The 14,542-nt window shown below is 40.0% G+C and overlaps 1 long non-coding RNA gene across 1 annotated transcript; it reads right to left on the reverse strand.

Annotated features, from left to right (window-relative positions):
* Positions 1 to 720: 720 nt before the first annotated feature.
* LOC145035729 (uncharacterized) lies at positions 721 to 1,625 on the reverse strand. The gene is made up of 2 exons (XR_013678362.1): positions 1,080 to 1,625; positions 721 to 862 (listed from the first exon to the last, which is right to left on the reverse strand). It is a non-coding gene; the product is annotated as an uncharacterized LOC145035729 (long non-coding RNA).
* Positions 1,626 to 14,542: the final 12,917 nt, after the last annotated feature.

Raw genomic sequence — 14,542 nt, forward strand, 5'->3', positions numbered from 1 at the left:
CTTGATAGAAATATTAAGTTGTTTAGACATAATTATTACAATTTTTGATATTTAATTTAATTTAATTTATTGGACTGATGGTGGTGTTGACTTTATGGTTTTACACGGTGGTTTTGACTTTTGACATATGGTTTTACATGGTGGTTTTAGAATCTCCGACGGCCCCATGATTCACTAAGTTGGGATTATCCTAAGCGTGATTGTGTTTGGGATCAGCATGATGTCTTGAATATTACTCACACGTTGTAATTAGAAATCAACTGTATGAGTATGAGTAAATAGAAAATATAGATCCTTTATATAAGATTTTATCATACGTATGCATCTCTATTGTTTTTCTTTTTTAATATTTAACTTTCTAATTTTTATTGGAAAATCGTCATAATACATTTGTGATTTGTGATAACGATTACATTCCATAAAGTTTATGAATTCGTATAAGTAAATTATTTTCAACGTTACATTATTGCTTTACGCATAGATTTATTAAGTTATGGCTCATGTTTTAAATTAAGACTTTTTTTTTTAATTATATATAAAAACAGCTTGTTGATTGTACCACAAGACATCAAACCAATATCCATCGATCGTACTTTTTTCTAATCACTGATTATTTTTTAAAAACATGTTTTTTGCACGTCACAAATAGTCAAGTTTCTTAAATAATTATCACAAATGATATTTTATAATGATTTTATGATATTGAAATTAACACTAATATATCTTAAAAACAGAGTTATTCACAAATTTCATTACATGAGCACCAGATACAAGAGAAATACAGAACGCCATTAATCATCAAACTCAAAACACAAACGGAGTTGGAGAAAACGCGGGAATCGCCATAGCATGAGTCAGTTTCCTGCATTTCACGCTACAAGTATTTAATACCATAAAGAATTTGATCGTTTCTGATTAAAAAACAAACAGTTATGATTATTTCAAGCAATTTTAACTCCAGATCGAAAGTTCCAGAGACTTATTTGGTATTGCGATTCAAAAGAAACGAAAACGATAGTTTTCCTAATTTTCTAGTGAAATTATGAACACGATTGGACGTTTTGAGGCATCAGTTTTACCTGTAATCACCGCTATATGAATGAGATCGAGTTTTCGCTGCGGATCTAGCTTTGTTCAACGGTTTCTTCTCAGATCTAACGACGGTAGCCGATGGAGGAGGCTGCCTGCGAGCGTTCAACATGCCGCCGTCCTCTGCAATCGCTGTGAGCTCCGGCCTCCAGTGCTTTGTGGAATTACCTTGCGTTACACGCCGGCTAGTAATTGAAACATCAGTGGTGCCGGTTTCTGTTGCCGGTGTTATTACAGTGCCGCCGAAGCAAAAGCTGAGCTCCGGGAAGAAAAATTTCATGGATGTCTGATTAAGTCCCTTCCCTCTCGATCTCTGCGTATTGAACTTGTTTTGTGTGTATATATGAGTGATTGTATCTATAGCAATAAAGGATATCTCAATAATGCACGGGGTTTACGTGACAAATCTCCTCTCTTTAATGGCGACTTTAAAGTTGAAAATCCACTGCTTCACTCCATGTATTTATAAAGACCAAAAGGAGGAGTTGAAGCAGACACAAACACAGACGGAGGGGGGTGACGCTTACGTGGCTTTTTCTCCATTTCTAAAATTAAATTGAATTTTCTTTACATCTAATCTAATCTAATCTAACATAATAATAAATTAAAATAATTTTATCACATTAACCAGTTTTAACATTGTTATTTTGTGATGTTTTTTAAATATAGAATATCTGTATGTTAATTTATGTTTTTTTTTTCTTTTTTTTTAATTTTTAAAATTAAAAAGTCATATAATTCTTATACTTATATATGTAAAGTATCAATATTATACTAAATTGCAATTAATATGTTTTTTCGTTTCTTATTTTAAAATTTTATTTTAAAAAATAATTATTATTTACATTTTAATATTTTATTTTTTTAAATCAATTCGTATAATAAATAAGTTTAACATCTAGTTTCTTATAAAAATAAACAAACAAATTTTCTAATACGTGCCATTAAGCACACATAATAAACATTAATTAATTATGAAAAATATTAACATTTATAATTAAATGTTAAATACATCAAAATTCTATGAGACATTTCTTATTGAAAAATGTAATATGCCGTTAATTTGAAATATATTTCATATAATTAATGTATTTTAAATTTAACTATAATAATATTTTTCATAATTAATTTTTTTTTACGAGACATATTTTAGCAAATCTTATGTTTTTTCATACTCCTATTACTTCAAATATGGTTATTTTAGTTAATATCCCAAAATTTTAAGATTCAAATTGCATACCAAAGATAAATAAAGTGGAACTTATAGTCTTGATAATCATACCAAAGATAAGGCCAAAGAACAATACGAATAACTAAGATTGGTGTCGGCTCCGAAGGACAATGTTTGTGATTTTTATATCGCGTGACATCAATATTTGTTTGATAGTGTCTACACTTCCAACTTCCAATTGGATTGGCTTTTTATGGCTTAGTTCCTTTGTTGGGTTGAATCTTTCTGGATTGAAGTGGTTTTGCTTTAGCTTTGTGATTAACATGAAATATTCTTAATTCCATCAGTGGATATTATTTCTTCTAGTGCTTAATAAAGAAAAGAAAATGAGGACTTTGCCTAACTTTATAAATCCTTTAAAAAAGAAGCATGATTCCTCAGCCGAACAAATAAGTTTGTTTTATTAACATCAATTTCCATTGAAAAGAATATTTATAAATTCATAATTAATTGGTAATAAAAATATTAAAACCCATGATAACAGCTAAAACTTGAATCGTACAATACAAGTGGGTTATGTGAAAATAATATTTTTGTAGGCTATAGGAAATATTATATTAACAAATATTTTTCTCCTAGTAATAAAAAAAGTGCAACGTGTAACGTTAAGTCGGTATTATATTAAATTGGAGATGATATTGATAACAAGTTGATCCATCGTGGATGAGCATCATTTAAGATAATTCAAAGGCAACTTATGGAGAAAGGCATTGTCTTCTTCATCCATGGGCCCAATGATGGCGAATAACCATATTCGTCAAATATAATCGGTATGATCGGTTAATTGGTGATAGATGATATAAATTCATATTCTTTAAATTCATATGCAGATATGTTTTGACTTAATAACAAAAAATATCAAGGTAGAGGCATAACATCAAATGATCATATTTTTAACTTTTTTTTATAAAGACCATTTATGTTGTGAAAAACACTTCCAATCCACCGTTCACTTTTATGACAAAATGTAATTTCGTAACTTACCGTTCACTTTTATGACAAAATGTAATTTCGTAACTTATCTGCGAAACTAATTGCAGATAAAACAAAGTAATATTTTGGTTTGCAAGCATTTAATGAAATTTGGTTATTTTACCAAATGTATATATTCAATAATGTATACCAGATAAAAGTATTTTTTTTAAGTTTTTAATCATATTCAAAACCAATTTCTTTGAGTCGATCATGAATTCATGAATTCGTAAAACGATAATTTTAGAGTATTTCTTAGTAGCGGAGGATGTGAGACCGTGAGAGAAGGTTGACGACAATTGAGAGTTTTTGTCAAAGAAAAATCAACCCTTGAAATTGCATATTGGTATAAACTTTTATGAATTGATTAATTTGGCAACGAAAAAAAATACATATAGAAAATGATCAAATCAAGTTAACTTTCGCAAATATCTTATGACCAGGTGTCTATATAAATGTTGTGGTCGAGGCCATCGACATCTTAGATGTTCGTTATATGTTGCCACAAGTAGTTACTATATGTGTTGTCGATGGTGGTGTGTATCGATCAGGTGGAAGGGATCCACTGTTGGAAGAAATCAAGTCATTTTAAGTATGTTCATCAGATAGAAAGATTAACACGGTGTTCAAGAAGAGCCTACATACAATGTTGGTGCATTTGGCACTCATGATAAAGAATTGATGTTTTTTTCTTCATGATTTGAAACCAATCACATCATGGGAGAAGCTTATATTAGTATTGAGAAGAGTTATGGTTACTCAGAGGATGAAGATGACATAGTTAATGATCAGGCTGGGCAGAGTCATGGCAACATTTGTCCAACTTCACATCAGAAAAAATGGGGGAAGAAGCTCAGAAGAAGCAGAAGAGAGGGAAAAGAGAGGAGTGGGTTGCCGAGTGGGGAAAAGGAGGGAGGAAAAAAGAGATGAAGAAGAAAGAGACTCGTCAAGGAGATACTGAGTTGCCTTTCCGAGCTAGGCATGTCAAGTTCAGGTGTAGTGTTTACCGAATCCATGTCATCACTGTCGAGCTCTTACTGAGCCCACCCATGTAGCCTTATGGTATAAAAATGAAGTCAATGAAACCATAAATGATTTTTGGTGCATGCCTCCCCTATTGCTAAATCTAGACCCCATTATCAAACCTAAGGTATTATTATGCTACGAGCCTACTTCATATGTCTCACATCATATAGATCCATCCCAAGTGTTTCTATAAACTTCATGGCGATTGTTTACGCGTATTAGTATACTTCCACCGTAAATCGGTTAATAGAACACTATAATTGTCAGGATAAGATATATCTTGTTCAATATCACCTGACTCATGACCACTATAGGGGACTTATCATCATTTTCTCTTAAATCATTATAGAGAAAGATGCCTCCAAAGAAGTCCAACAGAAAGAACAACAATCCACCATCGAATCTGCCACCACCTCCTCAGTATGATCATGTTGTCTTTTAAGTAGCAGTAACAGCCGTCGTGGCTGCCTCCATGTCACAAATCAATGAAAGTGGCACTAGCGGGGCGGGTAGTGGTGCCAACCCATCTAACCTCAGAGATAGTCATGGACACCCTAGGGGGTGTTCATACAAGGACTTCACTAACGCCAAATCTCGATCCTTCGATTGTACTGGAGGTGGCATTGCCTTAACGCGTTGGTTCGAGAAGACTGAATCAATATTTTAAACTATGCATGCCCCGAGTCTAGCAATGTAAAATTTGTTGCATGCACTGTAACAACCCAAAAAATTTTGTTTGAATAATAATAAAACCATAACATCGAATGCCATAAAATAGAAATCATACGTCAATATACCAAAACCATAATAATGTTTCGTGATAAAAACTGTATCAACTGTGTCAAATCATATCTAGGAAAAACTAAACCAACTCCCAGGATAAAACTGAAGCTGTGGTGTGTGCGATGCCATCATCCCGAGCCCTTCCCTTTGCTTGCGGAAGTACCTGAAACCAAAACTGAAACTGTAAGCACAAAGCTTAGTGAGCTCCCCCAGACTACCACATACATACAATCATACAAACACATATTGGGCCTTGCCCACTGCATTGGACCGAAGTCCGGAAACTGCATCGGATCGAAGTCCGGAACTAACTGCATCGGATCGAAATCCGGAACTGACTGGGACCTTGTCCCCTGCATCGGACCGAAGTCCGGAAACTAACTGAGCAATACATAGCATAGCGTAAACATAGCAACTAGCATAAACACATATACTACACACTGCATCGGACCGAAGTCCGGAACACATAACACAAAGACGTGCTTGAATCACAAAGACATCAATCACACTGAACTACTGCATCGGACCAAAGTCCGGAACTGACTGCTAACTAGACGGGCCAGCATTGTGGTCGTAGACTCGTTCCTATTGGGAGGAAAACTCACCTTGAAAGTTGGCTGCTGAAACTTTACCCGGGAATTGTCTGTTGCGGCTCCGGTCTCTCCCGGCCATAATTCCCATAAACACACTCAATCAACTATTGATAACCAAACTGAGGGTAAAATGACTATTTTACCCCTGGTCAAAGTCAACTTCCAATCGACCGGACTCGTCGAGTCAGGGTGCAGACTTGCCGAGTCCCTCCTTTACTAATTCTAACTTTAACTCTCTGAGCCCCTTTCCCACTCACTGATTCACTCTGAACTTACAAACTCGAAGAGAAGATGGGGACTCGCGACTCGACTCGTCGAGTCCGAAGAACAACTCGACGAGTCAAAACGCAGATTCCATGCAATCGAATTCTAATCCATTCCAGGGCCTCTAACTCGTAGATATGATCCCTTGGGACCATCTGAACATGTAAAGTTGCTGACTTTACGTGTAACTATGAAGGAATGAAGTCATTTCACTCAAACACTACTTTTCTCGGGAAAAACTCATCCAACTCGCCGAATTGTAGAACAACCCATCGAGTCTAAGGCAATCTTCATTGGACTCGCCGAGCTGCTCATCCAACTCGTCGAGTCCAAGGCTATCTGCATAGGACTCGCCGAGTCCATTCAGTCCCTTTTCCATACTTGCCTGATTTGAGCCATGCAGCGGCTCTAATTCACAGATCCATGCTTCTAGGGCATGCTTATCACGTAAAGTTGCAAACTTTACGTGCATGCATGGCTTTAAAGGCTTCAAATGCCAACCCTAAGCTCTTAATGGGGTTTCAACCTCAAGAGGGACTTCAATCATGACCTTAATTGAAACTTTATACTTCTAGAATGTAATAAGAGTCCAGATCTGAAGTTTTCATCCAAGGAGAGTCCAGATCTGAAGTTTTCATCCAAGGAGAGTCCATATCTCAAGTTTTGAATCATAAAAGGTTCCAACGAAAGCATAACAAGCATAAAGGAGGAATTCACAAGGCCATAACTTCATTACCTGGATGAAGAACAAATGTAAACTAACTCCTGGATCTTCCTTCCCTTCAATGGACCTTCTTTCCTTTCCAAAGCTTCCAAGCTATCACAAACACACTCAAACTCAACAATGGGGCTAAGGTTTACAGGGGGAATGTTTGAGAGTGATAGAGGCGAGGTTGGGCGCACATAAGCGTGTTTAAATAGGGTGCAAACCCTTAAAGTTAGGGTTTCATCCAGACAGGCGGACTCGCCGAGTCCAGAGTAGGGACTCGTCGAGTAGCCAGCTCAAACGCGTGATCGTCTCGTCTACACTCGATGAGTCGGGCTACAGACTCGTTGAGTACCCCTTCAGAAAACAAAATACTTTATTTGAATTACATACCAGAAATAGGGCGTTACAATTTTCCCCCGCTTATCTTAGATTTTATCCTCGAAGTCTGTTGTTGTTGCTGCTGAAAATAACTCTGGGTAATGCTCCCTCATCTCTCCCTCGGACTCCCACGTCCACTCTGAGCCCTTTCGGTGCTGCCACCACACCTTCACTAGCTGAACCACCGTGTTCCTCAAGGTCTTCATCTACCGATCTAAGATCGCAACTGGTCTCTCGATATAATTCAGACTGCTATCAACCTAAATATCCTCCAAGGGTACAACTGCTGACTCGTCCACCAAACACTTTCGCAACTGAGAAACATGGAAAGGGTTGTGGATCTGGCTAATCTCTGTCGGAAAATCCAACCGATAAGCAACCCGACCCACCCGGGCCAAAACCCTAAAAGGGACAATGAAACTGGGACCCAGCTTGCCCCTCTTCCGAAACCTGATAACACCTTTCCAGGGTGATACCTTCAGGAGGACCATATCGCCCACCTGAAATTCTAAGTCCGAACGCCTTCTGTCGGCGTAACTCTTCTGCCTACTCTGCGCAGTTTGCAGTCTGCCACGAACTGGCTAGATCAACTCTGTGGTCTTGAGCACCACTTCAGTGCTCCCAATGACTCGCTGACCGACCTCGCCCCAACAAATCGGGGTCATATTGTGGACTCCTTCAAAATAATCTTCCATCAAAAAGTCATTTTTGACGCTTAACGTTTCTAAATTGACTAGCCCTGGTCTACGGACATTACAATTATATCCCCCTTAGGATGATTACGTCCCGAAATCATCAACGAAACAGGGCTTGAACAATGATTTCGTACGTTACCTCTTCATCCTAGGTAGTGTAACTTCTATGTTTCCTCAAAAGAGTATTTAACTCTAGGGCTTCTTGACTGCATACGATGCTCAATCTTGCATCTGCTTTTCGTACTATGTTGTACTTTCAAACATAACCTTCGAGTTACCAAATAAGTCCTTATTGTGGACTCCTTCTTCTTCTTAGGATAAATACTTTCATTTATCTATTATAACAGACCGATGGGTCGTTCTCCATGATGCAATGCGTAGACTCAGGTCATTCAGAGTTAAATTCCAGAATGAAATATACCTTCCTTCATATTCTAATGTGATATAATCCCATTTTTACATGTAGCATTTCTATCTACAAGCTTCCTTAACAACGAGCGCGATGTTATCGATCACATTGATTTCAACCTTCTGACTTGAGTCAGTTGCTACCTCGAACTTGGTTCTCTCAACCACGTAACATACTCACCGTAGTCGGACTTAATTTGAGATGACCACTAGGGTCGGAATAACAACCATCTTACTAGTCACTACCGAAACAAGGGTAATGACACACTTGAACAAAACGGAATCAATTACTAGATTCTTGGTAACCTTGTGACTTTCCCTGATCCAAGTGCGAGTCATGCGCTTCCGGTAGTATATGCATCTACTACCTTTCATACCTACTCATAATCGTCCCAAGTATTATCCCACAGTCGACCAAGTCACCATACAAGAAAATCACAAAACAATTTAACACATACGAATGTGTCCAAGTAATCATAAACAATTTCCATAGACTCTACTAGGACTTCTTCATTTCTAGATCTTCAATCATCAACTCTACTTCAACTTGATTGAAGATGGAAATATTAGACGATGAGACAACTTCAAGAATTTCACCAATCGCTCCATCATCCTGTCAATCGAAGATGTACTTTAGACGTACCATACTCCTCTAAATGTACTTTTATTTCATAAGACATACTCTAAAGGCAAGATACCACTCTTACAATATCTTCTGATAGGTGTCATCCACTATCATAAGCCTTCTTCATTTCCTCCATTTACTCAATTTCTCTACAAGTCTTCACCATGACCTCTTGTACATCTAAGCAGACATTCGGTGTACCAAGCGAGAATTTTAAGATAAGAAAGCTTTAATTACGATAAACGTATAAATCTTCTTATCACCCCAATACGTTTACATGCTAGTTCTAATATCGTAGTCATACGCTTAGAATCCTAAACACATAAGGTTTCCAGATCCGTTCGGCAACAGACCATAGATCCGAACAAATGATAGCATCAATATAGCTATCACACAAAACATTTAGCACATAAAATTAGCATCTTAGGCATTATTCCTAAAATAAACTAGTGCTTGTGTCAATTTAGGTGTACTACCTAACATATTTTAGACACACTCCTCACAATCATTACTTAGCATTCTAAGTTTAAGTCTAGAAATTTCCTACAAATTCCTAGTTCGCTTAAACTAATGCTCTGATACCGACTGTGACATCCCCAATTTCACGGCAAGAAAATACCGATTTGTTTATGCTTTGTTTTTAAAATCAGAGTAATCTTTTAAAGAAAACAGTTGTGGAATTTGTTCTCAAAACAAAATATGATAAGAATTTATCAAAGCATTCCTTTAAAGAAATGTATTTTCATTATATAACAAAATCTCGGGATGTGATGTTCCAATACAGACACATAAGCACAAACATAACTTATATTTATTTACACTAATGATTTACATCTCTTTTAATCTCTCAGTGAAATATGTCTTCGTATTGATACCTGTGATACAAAGAAAACTGAGTGGGTCAGGCTTGGGAGCCTGGTGAGCATATAAGGTTTTCGACCCACAATAATATAATTATTATATTCAACCATCAAACAATCAACCCAATTACCCATCCCCATTATCTTCTTTATTTCTTAGGATTTTACCCTAAGAATTCAACTACCTGTCATCCATTCATTCCTAAGGATTGACTTAAGGAATTGGCACAAAATCTATTGCTACATAAGGCGAATCTACCAACATCATCCTTTAAGCGCCTCTGCCATAATTACATCATACACTATGAGGCGCGACTGCCAGGTTTATGACATTCTCTTTTAGGTGCATCTGCCGACATTTTCCTATAAGCGCATCTTCCAGGATTATCCCATAAGCACATATGCTAGTATTATGATATTCCCCATTTGGTGCATCTACCAATATTATTCTAAAGCGCATCTGCTAGTATTGTGATGTTCTCTAATTGGTGCATCTATCAATATTATTCTTTAATTATCTTACATACCTCATCATTTACCTCATCATTTTATCACATACCAACTATCTCATCTACCCATGTTCTACCCAACATATTAGTAGATATAAAATACATATACAGTTTAACTCATTTAAAAACCATATAAAACATCCATTCCACACTTATCTCAAATAAACAACAGTATATAAACACATAGCAAGTATTTCAAGCAAATACTTCATATTTATGTGTTAGAAGAAAGTAACTATACAATCACTCATATAAACAACAATATATATACACATAGCACGTATTTTATAAAATACCTCATATCTATGTGTATGTAACAGCCCGGAATTTCAGGTATTTCTTTAAATTATTTTTGGGGCACATTTAGGAGGGGACTCGGCGAGTTGGTGCATGACTCGCCGAGTAGGGCCATGGTCTTGGTCGCAGTCGCAGATACGCGACTGGACTCGACGAGTCCAAATAGGGACTCGGCGAGTCGACACTGATTCAGCTGAACCCTAGCCGTTTCAATTCTGAATCGTATATAATGATCTTATGGCCGTCATGTCGCGTCTTTTGGCCGATTGAAGATACCTTGGGAGTTTGTGGGCATCTGGAGCAAGAGTGAGGGCTAGAGGAAGCTTGAAGAGATTGTTAGACAAGGAGGGGCAAGGTGGTGATCAAAGGAATCGAGTACTGGAGGTTTGGGGACACAGGGAACACGTTTCCAGGTAATCTTCGGATCATAATCTGTAGCTTTTACGTTGTATGCGAATTTAGGGTTTAGGAAACCCATTTAAGGAATTGTTAGATTATAGTGTTGTTATAAGTGTTTAAAAACCCCTGTAATAGTATATGTGAAAGTCCAGGAAGCCCCATATCTATATACTTCGAAATCATGCGAAATACAGGAGGCAGCGGATTGACTGCATGGCGAGGACTCGCCGAGTCCAATGATCAGACTCGGCGAGTAGCTTGAAGATTCACTAGGACTCGCCGAGTTGTTCTTCAGACTCGGCGAGTAGCTTGAAGATCTACTAGAACTCGTCGAGTCGTTCTTTAGACTCGGCGAGTGGAGTCGGGGTGTCTATACTCGCCGAGTTGCTCTTTTCACTCGACGAGTCCGGTCAAGATTGACCGTTGACCTGTATGTAACTTAGTAGGGTCAGTTGTCTTGTTTGATAAGATCATTAATAAAGGTATGTGGTATTATAGGGAACCTGCGGATTAGCGGATCGAGTGCGAGTAGCTCGAAGGGTTTATAGCTTGCATACTCCGAGGTGAGTCTTCTCACTATACTTCACCCGGAAGGGTTTGACTGTGAGACCGGAAGGTCGTATGTGTTATATTATGCTATGTCTAGAGAGGTAGATGCTTTATATGTGATGTATGCTTATATGTGATGCATGCTTATACGGGCCGGAAGGCGAGACTTTATGTGATAGAAAGGACGGTATGATGTATGACTTATGTGTTATGTGTGTTATGTTACATGTGTTATGTTTTATACTATTATGGGCCGGAAGGCAAAATACTATGGGCCGGAAGGCAATTTAATACGGGCCGGAAGGCGATATGTTATGGGCCGGAAGGCGATTATGTTACGGGCCGGAAGGCAATGTTATGTGGACCGAAAGGTCCGGGCCGGAAGGCGTATGTGGGTAAGTCGTATACTGGGGAACTCACTAAGCATTTATGCTTACTAGTTGTGTTTATGTTTTTCAGGTACTAGTGATGACCGTGGGAAGGCGCCGGCGTGACACGTACACACTGCCACTGTTGAAGATCCTGGAGATTTATTATTTATACTTTTGAAATAAACTCGGAATAAACCCTTTTGCCGAATAATGATGTTTTGTTTTAAATGAAAATTTTATTTGAAAATTTGAGCTGTTACAATTGGTATCAGAGCCTTGGTTTGAGGGATTCGGGTGTACTTTTGGGTGCAACTGAACTCAGACCGGGGATTTGAGGAAAAACCTTTTTAAATAATAAGGACACAACATTTTATAAATGGTAAGGCGGTAAAACAAGGATGGAACAGTGTGTACGAGCAGCCAGCGTCCGAACGGTAAAGATCCCCAGAATACCTTACGATGTTATGTTATGTATTGAATTATGAATTGTTATGCATGCTAGAAGGCTAGGTATACATGATAGGACTAGAATTGCTTGTTTTGTGATTCCTTAGTCTAGGGAGATTGCTTACATGAGATATTTGGTAGCGTGCAAGTAGATAGTGCATACTAGAGGTAGAGTACTCATTATTCGGGATTTGGGGAGGAAGATTTGGGACGAATACTGATACGGTGTGGTCGGTAGTATTGGGCCCGTACTACCGAAGGCACCGGATCAGTGGAAGACTCAAGTAAGAATCCCTGGAGATCGGAGACTGGGTAGGGCGCGTATCGAGTACAATTGTACTTGGTGGAGTCTCTGATGATTTTATGTTGTATTTCAGAGACATCATGGTTATCACACGCAATGGGGCGAGTTCGAGCGGTGCGAGTGACGAGGAGATTCGTCAGATTATTCAGGAAGAGGTAGCTGCGGCGGTCCGGGCTGAGATCCCGGAGATGTTTGGGTCTATTAAGACCACGCTGATGGAGGAGTTTGAGGAGCGGTACGCCGCACTTACTGAAGCTGCAGTTGCTGCCGCTACCGCAGCTGTGGCTGCTGCCAGGCCACAAGGGGGTGATTCATTACTATTCAGGGAATTCAGCAACACGAAACCCCCTGAATTTGATGGGACGCAGGATCCGATTGCAGCTATGAGGTGGATCGCCGACATCGAGGGGTGCTTCTATACTTGCTCATGCCCGGAGCACTTGAGGGTACGGTTCGCCTTGAACCAGCTCCGTCTGGGAGCGAAGGATTGGTGGAAGTTCGTGACGGCGAACTTCACTCAGGCAGAGATTTCGGCGGTGACATGGGAGAGGTTTACGGAGATGTTCAGGGACGAGTACGTTCCCCCGGTAGAGAGGGAGCGATTGATTCAGGAGTTCTTGACCCTTAAGCAGGGTACTGATTCCGTGGCAGTGATCACACGGAAGTTTCATGAGAGGGCAATGTTCTGCCCCGAGCTGGTATCTACGGAGCAGTCGCGGATGACCCGCTATTTGGGTGTTTTGAAGAGGGAGATCCGGGAGTTTGTGTCAAACTCCACCTATCGTACTTTCACTGAGCTTCAGGCGAACGCCAGGAAGCGCGAGATTGAGTTGGAGACTCAAGCGAGGGAGGAGGCTGAGTCTCGGCAGGTGGATCGACGGCCGGCCCAGTCTCAGTCGGCAGCCAAGCGGACTAAGTTCGCTGATTCGAGGATGGGAGGTTCGAAGGGTCGCACTTGCGCGAAGTGCGGCAAGAGTCACGAGGGGGCATGTCGAGCTGGTGGTTGCTACAAGTGTGGCAAGGAGGGATATATTGCCAGGGATTGCCCTAAGGGGTTTATGGTTTGCTTTCACTGCAACCAGACAGGCCATCGGAAGGCCGAGTGCCCGCAACTTCGTCAGGGAGCTACACCTACTACCCGGACTACTGAGACCCGACCGGCGAAGGTCGAGGCCCCGAGGGCTCGCGGGAGAGCCTTTCAGCTGACTGCGGAGGAGGTCCGCGCTGCGCCCGATGTTGTGGCAGGTATGTTATCATTCACGTATTTAATTAAAGGTCGAAATGTTATGCTTATGTTAATGTATGTGTAGGTACTTTCCTTGTGAACTCTATGCCTGCTCTAGTGTTATTTGATTCGGGTGCGAGTAGATCGTTTGTATCGTTAGCTTTTAGTCAGCACATTGGCATTAGTCGTGAGCCGTTAAGTCGACCTTTGAGCGTTTCTATTGCGGCTGAGAGGGTGATTTGTGCTACGGAGGTTCTTTGGGGATGTGTGCTAGAGATCTTCGGGGTCGCGTTTCCGATTGACCTCATTCCTATTGCGATGGGGGATGTCTGTGTCATTGTAGGCATGGACTGGTTAAGCCGATTCAGCGCTGTTATCGACTGCGAGCGTCAGCTGGTGACTATACGAGACCCTAGTGGGGGAGTTCTTACGGTATACGGCGAGGGTACCCGTTCGGGATCAGCTTTTTGTTCGGCCGCTAGGGCGAGGCAATGCCTACAGCGGGGATGTAACGGTTTTGTGGCGTATGTGATGGACACGCGGGAGAGTTCCGAGAGACCGAAGACATTGAAGGAGGTTCCAGTGGTGCGCGAGTTTCCAGATGTTTTTCCCGAGGATTTTCCAGGAATACCTCCTGCGAGGCAAGTGGAGTTTGGTATCGATCTAGTTCCAGGGGCTGCGCCTATTGCGAAGGAGCCTTATCGTCTTGCACCTCCAGAGATGCAAGAATTGTCCTCGCAACTTCAAGAGTTGTTGGGGAAGGGATTTATTCGGCCGAGTAGCTCGCCGTGGGGAGCACCGATTCTGT

This window comes from Lactuca saligna, chromosome 3 (assembly GCF_052625555.1).
Source record: "Lactuca saligna cultivar CGN05327 chromosome 3, ASM5262555v1, whole genome shotgun sequence".
Lineage (NCBI taxonomy): Eukaryota > Viridiplantae > Streptophyta > Magnoliopsida > Asterales > Asteraceae > Lactuca > Lactuca saligna.